At 41.4% G+C, this 13,536-nt stretch overlaps 1 pseudogene; it reads right to left on the bottom strand.

Moving 5' to 3' along the window:
- Nucleotides 1-2,529: 2,529 nt before the first annotated feature.
- Nucleotides 2,530-9,765, bottom strand: LOC148686888 (uncharacterized; annotated as a pseudogene).
- Between the last annotated feature and the right edge of the window lie 3,771 nt (nt 9,766-13,536).

Below are 13,536 nucleotides of genomic sequence, written 5' to 3'. Positions count from 1 at the left end.
CCTTGAAGTGGTTTGCAAAAGCTATGCTCAATAAAAATATAAAAAACAGACATTAGAAATAATTCAAAAGATGATTAAAATAAACAGTACCTAAAAATAAAAACACACATAACTAAAATGTTTCAAATGAATTAGGCATACCAAGGCTTCCCCTAAAATTCAAGAAATAGCCTGGCTTGTTCTATGCCTAATTATGGGTCAAAGTTAAATATTTCAGTATATTGCTTGGGGTGTATGTGTGTATTTTTGCTTTTATATGTATCTTTGTTGTGGTTGTTTTCTCCCTCTCACTTTTCCTTCTTTTTTTCTCTATCACGTTATTTCTTTTAACTGAAATCACCTTAATAAAATGTAAATATTAAAAATGAATAATGTAATTGACAGTTAATGCATGATTTAGACAACTCTTCGAAGTAATCCCTAGCCTGTGAGATTCCAGTCCAGACACCATTTTGTAAATTGACAGACAGTTTGAAAAAAACCTCTTAAAAAATAAATAGAAATGGAAACAGACTTTTTAGATTGATTGGTAACACATTCAGTCTGGGAGTCCATGGAGGCAGCTACAAAAGGCAGATACTGAAATTTGAATATTTCAAGCTAGCTTGCATCACTTCAAATACAAACTCTGGGTTTGTATTTGATGTTTAGAAATGGAGCTTTGACCTGAAAACTTTATCTTAGCTATATGTTCCAGTTTCTAGTCATGGTGAAAGTTAGCTTAAACTCACCATGGATGTAAAGAGTATTTAGCATGGCAATCTTGAATTAACACATTTCACAAAAATGTGGTAAATAGTTTGAGAACCTTGGAAAACAAACCTTGGCCTTGTACACAAGGTTAAAAAAAACCCACAGATTTTATTTATTGACATTGGGAAAATTAATTATTTCAATGGCTTCCCCCTCCTATACTGTTAGTTAATTGCCATGTGAAGGCTGCTTCTCATGTTTCAACATAAATAGGTTCATTCTACACTTACCTACCTACCTTGACCCCACAGCTGGGGTGTGACTTCCAATCTCACCTTAATGTGCATAAAGTGATCACATGGTTGCAGCCATCCAAAAGGTCATGCTAAGTGTTCTACAGGTAGCAAGATACATCTGCCATGATGTATGGATTATTTTAGGAAAAAATGTTTACAAAAAGGGGATAAATGTGCAAACTGCTTAGGAAATGTAAGAAATTGAACTTAAGATGGGGGGATGAGAAAAACTGAAATGTACTGATACCCTTAAGGTGTAATTGAAATATATTTAGCAGTTTCAAGTTTTGCAAATTGTAATTAGCCATGCCTAGGGCACAAAATAGCCTGGCACTATCACTCAGTATCCAAAAAAACCAAAGTGCTGCACCAGCAAGCACAAAACAACCCCTCCGTATCGCCACAAATCCAACTTAATGGTGAAACATTGGAAAAGGTCAATCACTTTTCCTACCTGGGCAGTTATCTTTCCATAAGGGCCAACATTGATGCCGAAATCCAGCATCGCCTGAGCTCTGCGAGTACAGCTTTCTCCCGATTGAAGTGCAGAGAGTTTGAGGACCTGGACATTTGCAGAGAATCCAAAATGCTTGTTTACAAAGCTATTGTATGACCAATCTTACTGTACACTTGCAAAACATGGACCACTTATAAACGTCATCTCCAACTCCTCAAAATATTCAAACAATGGTGTCTCCAAAATTCACAATGCCCGTGTACTGGAAGAAGCAAAGATCACCAGTGTTGAAGCAATGATTCTTCAACATCACCTTCGTTGGACTGGTCATGTTGTGCAGATGCCTGATTATCATCTTCCAAAGCAACTGCTCTGTTCCCAACTTAAGAACGGAGAGTGAAATAAGAAAAGAGGTTTAAAGATGATCTTAAGGCAAAATGTAGTATAAGCACTAATATCTGGGAAACACTGGCCTGCAAGCACTCCAATTGGAGAACAGCCTTTACCAAAGGTTTTGTAGACTTTGAAGAAGCACGAACTCAGGGCAAAAAGGAGGAATGAGCTAAGAAGATGGCATGTTTGCAAACCCTCACCGTGATCAATTCCCACCCGGAAACTAATGTCTCCACTGTGGAATGACGTGTGGATCCAGAATTGGCCTCCACAGTGACTTATGGACTCACTGTTAAGATCGTGTTCATGAAAGACAATCTTACTTGACTATGATTGATTGCCAAAGAAGAAGCCTGGCACTAGTACTGCCTGCAGAGAAATTTTTTTATGGTGGTGAAAGCTTGCTTTGTGATCTAAAAAGGAGGCTCTTTAGTTCAATGTAGAAATTGTAACAGATGAGGAGAAAACAAGGGTGTAATGGACTGACAAAGACTGTACAGTAGTGACCCTTGAGATTGCCACCCCATTCGCATCAGAGCCAGATTTACTGTCCCTGCTTTTGTCGTCTATCAAAGAATCTACCAGGTGCAAGGAAATTTTATACAGCTAAGGCCAGTCCAGCTGTATGGGTATTTTATTGAATAAGCAAATGCCTTCAAAAGATATATTGGAAAAATCTTGGTGGGCATCTCACTTGTCAGAAGGGGCTAGGCTTTCTTTCGGATACTTGACATCTTAGACACAGTAAAAAAAGAAGAAGAAGAGAGGCAAGTGTTTGTCATTGTTTCATGGAGGAAGACGTTAAGGTGAAATGGTTTCTAGGTGTAAGAACATTACATGTTGACATTGGCTGACATTTTAAAGAGGCAATTGTCTGCCTGTCAGTTGAAGGCCACTCATCACCGTTGCTCGAGGTGTGTTGTGTTCCAAAGTGGTCTAATTTTAACATTCTAGCTCGCAGCATTGTTTCAAAGTGGATTTTCAGTACAGTTTTAAAATATATGGTTTGAGATACAGTGAAGGAAGAAAGGTACAAGACAATTTCTAGAGTCCCTGGAAGCTTGAACCAATCTTAAAGATCTAATTGTGGGCTTTGGTGCTTCCCTCCAACTCTTACGCCTTTTCTCAAGTGACCACGAGATCCTGATATTTAAGCAGAAGCAGAACTGGGGGAAAATTGTGTATCTTTGAATACACTCTGTTTTTCTCAAGGACTGTACTGTACATAGATTGCAAATGATTCTTTTATTATTACATCACCTCCTACTCTCTCTCGCTCACAATAACCTGCTTCCCACTCAGCTATGAAGAATCTTGATTGTATTTTTATGAGTGCTTCTCTTGTCTTTTAAGTTTCTTCCGTGCATATACATGTGAAGAAGAAACATTTTTGAAGCAGAGAAAGAAGCGGCGGAATGTCACAGAGGAAAGAAATGCAGATGAAAATAATAGGAGGGATGCAGGCGCTAGAACCTCTGCTGGATCTTGGTTGCTTCTGAAAACAGAAGGAGCCTTTTCATCCAGGGAAGAACGAGTCTGGATCAAACCCCTGGCCATCTGAGCCCTTCCAAATCCCAGGCACACCATTGGCCAGAGAAGCACATGCCCCATTGCCCCAATACCTATAAAACAAGAAACACTGCTGCATTAGAGGAGCGCTTGACTGAACCAATTGCAATTGCTCATAGCCACAGAGGTGAATGCCATCCAACTGATCATAGGGCCTCCCTGTGGGAAGCAGTTGAAGCAGCATCACTGTTTGCTTGTGGAAGTGAGAGATCATAGTCAGATAGGTGGCTCGTTAATTTCAAAGCTCTGCAATCTAACTCTGCATTGGGCTATGGTTGCCTGAGGTGGAGTAAGGCAGATGCCTCAAGTGGCAGAAACCGAGGGGGAGGCACCTTTGCAGGTGTGAGATCCCCCCAAACCTTACTGAGATCTCACCTGCAGCCAGTACTGCTGTTGCTGCTTTGTAGGCACCACTTCACAATGCAGATAAGGAAGGCTTTGGGGGTAGAGCAGCAGTAGGGCGGTGCCAGTGGGGCGGTGCCTTGGTTATTCAATCAATCAATATACTTTATTCGACCGATAGTCAGAAAGAAAAAAAACATTTCTCAATACAAATATAAAAATATAAAACTGAAGGCATCAGAGGGATACATAAAAATATAAAAATATAAAACTAAAGGCATCAGAGGGATACATAAATGGGGCATGACAGCGCTACTAAACTTCCTACAGGTAACCCACATCAAGACATTTGATTATACGTTTCCGACACTTGAGCGCCAGGAAGAGGAATTTAGCCACCGAGAAGGTTATTTTCCCAGTGGGCTTGTTTAGCAAATATGCTGCCTGCCGTTCTCTTAGTCGGGAACTAAACTGAGATAAATATGGGGTTGTAAGATATTGCCTTAAATCATTATAAAAGGGACAACTCAGTAAAATGTGTTCTGTGGATTCTACCTCGCCCAAGGCACAATGGCACATTCTCTGACCGTATGGGACTGCCTTGGTTATTATTAGGAGTAACAGTAGCCAGCAGTAGCTGTCAAGGCAGGGCAGGTGGGGCTGTGTTGGGGACCTGGCTCCCCACTGCTTTGTGCCATTGGCAGTTGCCAAGAGGGGGAGCAAGGCTGCATCTGCACTATGCTGAGCTTCCTGATGCTTTGCCCTTCCCTTTCTTGGTAACCAGCAGTGATGCACGGTGGCAGGAAGCCAGGTCAGCAATGCAGAACCTTGCTAGCCACAGTAGTAGCAGTAAATTTTCTTTTAGAGAATAATCCATTTGTACAATAGAAGACGAAGGAGCGACACTGATGGTGGGTTTCCATTAATTTTTCTCTGCTATACTGTAAGAAATCCACCAAGAAAATGTCTGATCTGAAGATGAGAATCAATACCATATCAACTTTATTTTTTTATTTAATTTCTATACCACCCTATACCCGAATGTCGCAGGGAGGTTCACATAAAGGATCACATACATAAAATAAAAAATAAAAAGAACAATCCAATAACCCCCCACACAAAAATCCCCACATTTTAAAAGGGCATAGGATGTCAATCAAATCCACCAAAGGCCTGGTTAAAAGGGAATGTTTTTGCCTGGCGCCTAAAGGTGTATAGTGAAGGCACCAGGTGAGCTTCCCTGGGGAGAGCATTCCACAGATGGTGAGCCACTGCAGAGAAGGCCTGTTCTTGTGTTGCCACCCTCCGGACTTCTCAAGGAGGAGGCACACAAAGAAGGGCCTCATAAGATGATCTCAGGGTATGGGTAGGTTCATATGGAAAGAGGCGGTCCTTGAGGTACTGTGGTCCAGAGCCGTGTAAGTCTTTATAGGTCAAAACCAACACTTTGAATTGAGCCCAGAAACTAATTGGTAACCAGTGCAGTTGGACCAGGATCGGTGTCATATGCTCAAACCGTCTTGCTCCGGTGAGCAACCTGGCTGCTGAATTCTGCACCAGCTAAAGTTTCTGAACCGTCTTCAGAGGCAGCCCTATGAAAAACGCATTGCTGTAATCTAACCTTGAGGTTACCAGAGCATAGACAACAGTAGTTATGCTTTCCCTTTCCAGATAGGGGCGTAGCTGGGTCACCAACTGAAGCTGATGGAAGACACTCCAGGCCACTGAGGCCACGTGAGCCCTGAGTGACAGCAAAGGATCCAGGAGTACCCCTAAGCTACGAACTTGCTCCTTCAGGGGCAGCGTAACCCCACCAAGAGACTACCTAGCCATCTGGTCTGAGGAACCACCCACTAGTCTTAACTGGATTGAGCTTCATTTTGTTGGCTCTCATCCAGTCCATTACTGAGGCAAGACACTGGTGCAGCACTTCCATTGCCTCACCTGCAGATGTAAAGGAGAAATAGAGCTGAGTGTCATCAGCATACTGCTGACAATGCACTCTAAACCTCTGGATAACCCCACCCAGTGGTTTCATGTGATGTTAAACAATGTAGGGGATAGGATTGAGCCCTGCGGAACCCCACATTGGAGGTTCCATGGGGCTGAAAAGCATACCACTCTCTGGGAACGACCATCCAAGTAGGAATGGAACCACCACAAAGCGGTGCCACCCACTCCCAGTTTTGGAGAGTCACTCCAGAAGGATACCATGGTCGATGATATTGAAAGCCACTGAGAGGTTGAGAAGAATTAGCAGGGACATGTTTCCCTTGTCTTCAACAGAGGTCATCATACAGGGCGACCAAAACAGTTTCTGTGCCGAAACCGGACCTAAACCCCGATTGAATTGGATCCAGAAAATCAGCTTCTCCCAAGAGCACCTGGATCTGGTCTGCGACCACTCACTCCAGAACCCTGCTCAGGAAAGGGAGATTAGGAACTGGCCGGTAGATTGTTAGGTTTTCTGAATCCACCCCCCCCACACACACATTTTAACATTACTTTAAAAATCATTCTGCTAATAACCTCACTGTTCTCTCAGATACATCGCTTTTAAATGCATTTTCTTTAAAAATGAAGCTATTACAAATATTAAACTCAGTAGTTTCTCTACTGGTATATTATTATTTTTAAATCCACTCTCATGCCATGGGAAAATATGACTTCTTTTGGCAAATATTAGTCATTTGTTCATAAAAGAGTCTTTAGAAGAGATTGCATATTGCTTTTTCAAAATGTATTCAACTACTTTTTAAAAAATCCCCAAAGTATAATGATGGTGTTCCCAAGACATTTCAAATGATAACTCATCCTTGTCAGTGGTTCAGGCTGGCATGCTAATCTCTTGAATAAACCTCTGTGACATATTGCTCAAAATCAACAAACAGCAGAAACAGGGTGCAGTTTGGGTAATTACTGACTCTGGACTTCATGTCCCTGATCCTTTGGGCTTAATGGTCTTATGGGTTGGCTTGCTCTGCCACTTTTGGGGGGCTTCCTTCCCATTCTGTGGTGTGTGGCTCTGGCATCTCTTGTCCTCTCTTGAGTGAACTGCTGGATAGAACAGGGGGGCTCAAAAGCCCTGTTCAGTTGACCACAGAATGCATGAACAGAGCACTGAGGTTTGTTAAGAGTTGCTTGGAATTGTAGCTCTCTGAGTGTGTATACAGCCACAGTTTTCATTTTAACTTGGAATTAAAATGGCCAAGCCAACAGTCCTATCTCTTATGACCAGGAAGTCATAAATGAGCTCCATTTCACAACCAAATCTCACAGAAACACGAGAGCTCGGTGGTTTCCTCTTTCTTTGCATTGTTCTTTTAAGAACTGCTACAGTTAATGGCTTCACAAAGTTGTGCCATATTCTGTTTAGGGCACAAGAAGCTGGGAAACAGGTGAATGAAAGATAACACATTAAAAGCTCCTGCTTCTGAATAGAATTCATCATGTTTGAAGTCATAAAGAAATTCTTTAATTATGGAAATGAACTTACTGTTTGTCAGGCTCTGATAGTTCTGAGACATGAAAGTGGATAGAATCCATTTTATAAGTGTGTGTTGATATATGTATGCATGCCAATGATTGTGTGATAAATTGCAGAAAGTATGCAACTCATTGATCAGAATTAGAAACTACAAGTTTTAAGCTAATCTGTTATATAGTTTGCAAAAATATGCAAATAAATGGTGACTTGAAAAACAAGCTTTTTCACCTAAACATATTATGCAGCAAATCCAAGTGCTGTAGAAGATAAAAGGCATGGATGAGTACTTTTGAAAGCCCTGGCAAAACAAAGGAGGTAAAATCAGCAATTGTTTATATGGGGTCAATGATCTTCTATCATAGCTCTTCCATGTGCTGTTTTACCAACCGAGGGCAAGGCATCTTTTACAGTAGCTTCATAAAGTTCCAGAGAACAAAACTTTGTTTTGTTAGAATAGTTTAGTAGCCTCTGCAAGGACTGTAATTCTGAGATTTTGGCATGCCAAGGTTGCAGCCAGGAGAATTAAAAGGCTGAGATCCTTGAAACAGGGTATTGCACCATACATTTTCAGAAAACTATCAAAACGTGGGTTTCTGGCTAGCTCCTGAATTTATTAGTACTAGTAGCAGTGCCTGATGAGGTTATAGTTGTCGGGCATAACGAGCAGGGAAGGAGCGATCCCCCAGCATAACACAGGAATGTCTCCAGCAAATCTCCCCGACATCTTTCATGACGCGTGTCTTGTTGTCGACACCGGGCACATCTTCCATAAATCTTGCAGAGTAAACAAGCGGAATGAGGCAGGGTTGTGAGCTACAAACTACTTTATTGCTACGGAAAAGGCAGAACGAAAGAAAACATGTCTCCTCTTGCTGAGAGAAGTCCGAAGAAAATCAACAACAAACGGAAACAGAATACAGCATACATCCGCTCCCGTCATTCCAACAATCTGTGGAATGTGTAAACGCAGTCTTGTGACTGCACAGTGAGAGGAATAGAAAACCCAACAATAGTGACCTTGATAGACTGATAAGCAATATGGTGCTTATAGGATACACTCTTACAACATCCATAGTGTACACTTACATGAGAATTCAGCTAGTGCTCAATAAAAGAAAATGTAGGGAGCCTCACAAAATCCCCAAGCCACAACCTCTGATTCCAGGCCAGATTTAGGTTTGATGAGGCCCTAAACTACTGAAGGTAATGGGGCCCTTTATACGTCCAGCTGTCCTTTGTCAACAACAAATTGTCACTGTTTTATGTGTTGAATATATGCTATATGGATTACCATTTATGGAGCTAATACACAACACAAAACACTGTTGTTGTATGTAGGTTTTATTTTATTTGTTTTTTATCTTATGTTTTGAAAATGTACATCCAGGGTTTTTTCCTTTAATTTTTTTGGGGGCGGCCCAAGAGAGTGGAGCCCTAAGCTATAGCTTGTTTAGCTTATACGTAAATCTGGCACTGCTCTGATTCCCACCAATTGTAAACAAATCAAGACACCTCCCCTTTCATTTTCTAAAGACAGTAGCTAAGTGGGTTGACAGTAAAGGTAATGAGGCTGAACCTTTCTGGCTTTCCAGGAACCCAAGCACCAGATTTACCCTCTGCTGGTTTTCTATTTATCCACATGCATAAGCAGGGTGGGATCTCTTTCTTCACCATCTATGGCAAACTTTTCCACTTTGTCCATATGTTGGCACACATCTGAGGAAAAGCAACTGGGTAAACTGCAGCTGCTGTTACCAATGATTTGTATTAAAAAATATTTTCCTGCAGAATCCCTTAGTAGAGTCAGCAGAAATGCATCATGCAGGCTTTCATTGCCTAGGGATAGTGTTCCTCTTTCAACCTTTTGGTGGCCTTTGACCAGAACAGTTCAGGTATTCTGCAATCACTGAGGGGAAAAAGTTCACCAACTTGAAGTACCAGCTGCCCACTGCTACCTGGTCAAAGATTGTACCGGTGACAAAATTGTTATTGTCCCTATAAAATATGATTGATTAACTGGTTAAATTTTCATTCCACCTTTCCTACAAGGAGCTCATGGTGACATTAATCCATTGTGGTTTTTTTTTTTTTTGCATGAACAGAGTTATCTAAATGATAGGGTATCCTAAATATACGGTTGTTCTGGCCTAGACCCTCAGTGAAGAATATATTTGTGTCAGGAATCCAGCCTCTGGCTTGATCACACAGTAAACGCAGTTAATTAAAAAGGATGATTTATTGTCAAAACAAACAGAGCTCCAGACGGCTCTAACACAGCCTTCCGGCATCATCAATCACGATGACCCTTATCAAGACCCCTTCCAGTTACAGAAGATATTGAACTTTCTCACTTTGCACCTTTTGCCTTGTTTCCGGTCTAACAGCCCTCCCCTTAGTCTACTCTTAGGAGGGATTGGCTCAGCTCCAATCTCTTCCTGTTCTGACAAACTGCTTCCTTCTCTGTTTGCGCCAGTAGAGCATTGGCTGGGTTTTGGCTCACCCTCAGCCATTTTCTTATCAACCGGCATCCCAAGGGGCAGGGGTGTTGGCACTCGCTCATCAGCTCATCCTGCCTGGCAGTCAACCCTCTCTGTTCCTGGCAGCTTTCTTCAGCTTGTTGTAACCCTTCACTGCAATCTGGTTGTAAACCTTCACCGGGGGCTGGCTGCAAACCTTCCCTGGTGGCTGGCTCATTCATGACAATTTGCTTCTGCAGAAGTACCTAGGTACATAGTAAATCAACCAGATTCTGTTCAACTGCTGTAGTTTCCTACCCTGAAAGAAGTCCCAATTCTCCAGGGATGGTCCCAGAATTATGAAAGCCACCCCACTTCTGATTTGAGCCCAGAATGTCCCTATTGTCCTCAGCAGCAGCAGCAGCAACGCTGAGCTCAGGAAGGAGGATGAGTCGGCGCTTGTCCCAAGCGATGGTGGCAGTGGTAGTGGCGGCTGCAAAAGAGCATCCTGTTGCCTCTCCATGACCGCCCCTGCAGGCCTCCTCTCTTGGGTAGCTCACAATGGATGCTGGAAAGCAGGCATGAAGGAAGAGAGGCAGCTGTTGCCGCTTGTGTAATGCACTGGCTCTGAGGGGCAGGCAGAGGGCAGGGCCACCCTGGGAGGGAAGAAAGAGGGAGCAGAGCAGAGCGCAAGGAGTCTTGATTTTTTAAATAAAAAAGTGCTTTGTGCATCAGCGTCTAATCTTGCCCCTTTCTAAAATGTATTTATTGGTGCATGTTTTACTTTTTGTAAATCTACCAAAGGATAAAATAAATAAAATAAAATAGGGATAAAGGAGTTTTCTTGGGGCGGTGGAAGGCGTGTGTGCTGTGTCCCATTGTTGTAGTGGTGGTGGCACTTGCCCTTCTTCTGATAGGAAATGCTTTGCAGGGGGGGTCAGGGAATGGGGGGTGGTCGAGGAGAGCCTGTTTGGGGGGGAGTGAGAAATGTCCCTATTTTCATCTAAGGAATGTTGGGGGGTATGCAGCTTCACCAACTGACAAAACCTATCTGCAATACAGTCAACACAGCTGAATAAGACCATATAAAAATAATTTGGAAGCGTTAGATTCATGAAATCCCTCACTTCCTTATCGATTTTTGTAACCCAAAGAAGCACAAATGTGATGCTGCACATATAAATTTACAACTTCTTTGAAACATGATATGCACCACTGGAGGTTATCATTGCATTTGTGAACACAGGCCCAGGAGAAGTCAATCCTCCCTATGTTTCTCCTAAATTTACTGTCCACACTGGCATCCTTGACAGCATGTTAATGTCCAAATGTCAGTGGTCCTTGTTTAAATCAGAAGATATACGCTACTGGTGGAAATAGCCTTTTAGCACTGAATTGAATCCATGGGTATGTTTGATAACTGTGAATAAAAATATTGGGATCTCAGTTTAATAGAAGTCCAAAAGAAAAAGGGAAAGGGAACAAAAATGACAAAAAAAATCTTTTGGATGCCCTGATAATGTGAACAGAATAATGCATCCCTTATTATTCAGCCAAAGCTGACATAAAATATGAAATCCAAGATTAAACAGAAGCAATGTTCTATTTTATGACAAAAAAAGCTTATTTCAATTTCATATTTTGCGTGTTCAGACCCAGAGACCTCCCCTCTAAATTAATTCACACTTGACTCAAATTTTAGTTTGGTTTTTGGCAGAATTTAGGCCAAAACTTTATTCCCGAATTGCTTAGTCGACGAACAAATCAGCTCCTGAACTCCACAAACCCAGAAGTAAGTGTTCCAGTTTGCAAACGTTTTTCAGAAGCCGAATGTCCACTTTGGCTGTTGGCATTGTTTCCAGGGCCAATCAGCCAATCAGAAGCCGCACTTTGGTTTTTGAACATTTTGGAAGTCGAATGGACTTCCAGAACGGATTGAGTTTGAGAACCAAGGTACCACTGAATTCCCAGTTATGTTAGACTTTGGAGGAGTGTGCTTTGTTTAAACTCTAATCAGTGCAAACAATTCAGGCTCAGAACATGGTTTCAAATTCTGTCTTGAGCCTATGTGGTTCTCCAAATGTTGTTGATCTCCAACTCCTATCAGCCCTAGCCTCAGTATCAGTAATGATAGGACTTGTAGTTCAGCATCATCTGGATGGCTCCATGTTTCCCCATCCCTAGATAAACCACAGTTTCCTGCATTTGGAAACTGTAGTTTGTTTAAAAGTAAAGATAGATACTTCCAAGCATGTGCCTAATGGAGGAGTTCGGGCTGCCATATGTCTGGGTTTTCCTGGACACCTCCGGGAATTGGGCAGGAAAATGATGTCAAGGTGAATTTAGGGCAAATTGGCAAAATATCCAGGAAAACCCGGATGTATTTATGTTACTGCTTTATATTTGACTTTCTTAAGTAGTGTTTTAATCTAGATTGTTTTATTTGATGTTTTAATGTAGGCTGTAAACTGCTTTGAGATTTTCTTTCCTTAAAAATATAAAGCAGTATAGAAATGAAATGAAGAATAATAAATAACAGCAACAAACTCTTCTTTTTCTGAAAAAAGTGTTTCCCTGCTCTCTGCATTTGTCAATGTTTGTGGGCTATGCAAATATATTTAAATGAGTATAGAAGTTATATTGGCCATCACAGAGATAGATGAATATTTTAAAAAGAAAATAGCATGCCTTAACAATTTAAACTTGCCAAAGGGGGGGGGGAGCCTCAAATGGATGCTCAAAGTGGAACATTTATTGTACACTGTCATATGCACACACATTTTAATGTGTCACTTTCTTCAGGAGCAGGAATAATTTATTACACTCTTGCTGTAGCAATAGATCTTGAATTTCTCAGAAACTTAATATTATTATTTCTGTGTTCCATATAGGAAGCCTCTTGGGGCGCATGTGGATCTTGCATATTTTGAAAACCAAAACATTCCAGCAGCAGTTAGTGTGAAAATAAACTAATAACAAACTCAAGAGCTTGTGACTTGATATCCTGAGTAAATTAGATATAATGGAGGAACATAAGCATTGCTTATGAATAATGCTGAGATGTGAAAAAAACAAATTATGTTGAATCTGGGAAAGGATATTGCGGATCAAGGAGCAGCAGAGTTGCTCACTTTACCCACCTGTCACCCCATCATGCCTTGGACAGAATGCCAAATAAAGTATCTGACAGGCAGTACACAGGAATGCCAGTGACAGTGAAAGAGAGAGAGCTGATTCCAATCTCACATCCAGAAAAGCTGGAAATAATAAGGCACCATAAATCTGCAGAATTAATAACTGATCTTGTCCAAACTGTTACAGATTTCTTTCAAACATTTCTGAACCTTAGAAATAGAGTGAGCTGTAAATCTAAATCCATCTAAATCTAAATCAAAGATTTGCATTCATTGTTCAATGTTAAGTGGAATGTTGGAACATTGAGGGGTATGCAAATCTGTGATGTGATCACATTTGAAACTGTGTTCAGTTCTGGTTGACTCACCTCAGAAGGGACATTGTGTGGGGTATAATCCACTGGGAGCAGTCAAATACAGCATTCTTTGTTTTCCTAGAGTGGACATGCAAGGGGATGTTGATCCAGCCGGTCGAAACTCCCTGTTTCCTTCTGGGCTGGAGCATCCTTCCTTGCATGTGACTAGAGGTGGATGGGACCTTACCTGTCCTGGTAACAAAAGGACAATTCATGCAGCACTCTCCCTCTCTTTGACTTCCTTCTTCATTTGACCAGCTTTTTAGCTAGGAATGCTATGCCAATAATAATAATAATAATAATAATAATAATAATAATAATAATAATAATAATGTTATTATTTGTGCCCCGGC

Source organism: Zootoca vivipara, chromosome 2 (genome assembly GCF_965207765.1).
Source record: "Zootoca vivipara chromosome 2, rZooViv2.hap1.1, whole genome shotgun sequence".
NCBI classification, from domain to species: Eukaryota; Metazoa; Chordata; class Lepidosauria; order Squamata; family Lacertidae; genus Zootoca; species Zootoca vivipara.
This window is presented reverse-complemented; position numbering and strand designations above follow the sequence as displayed.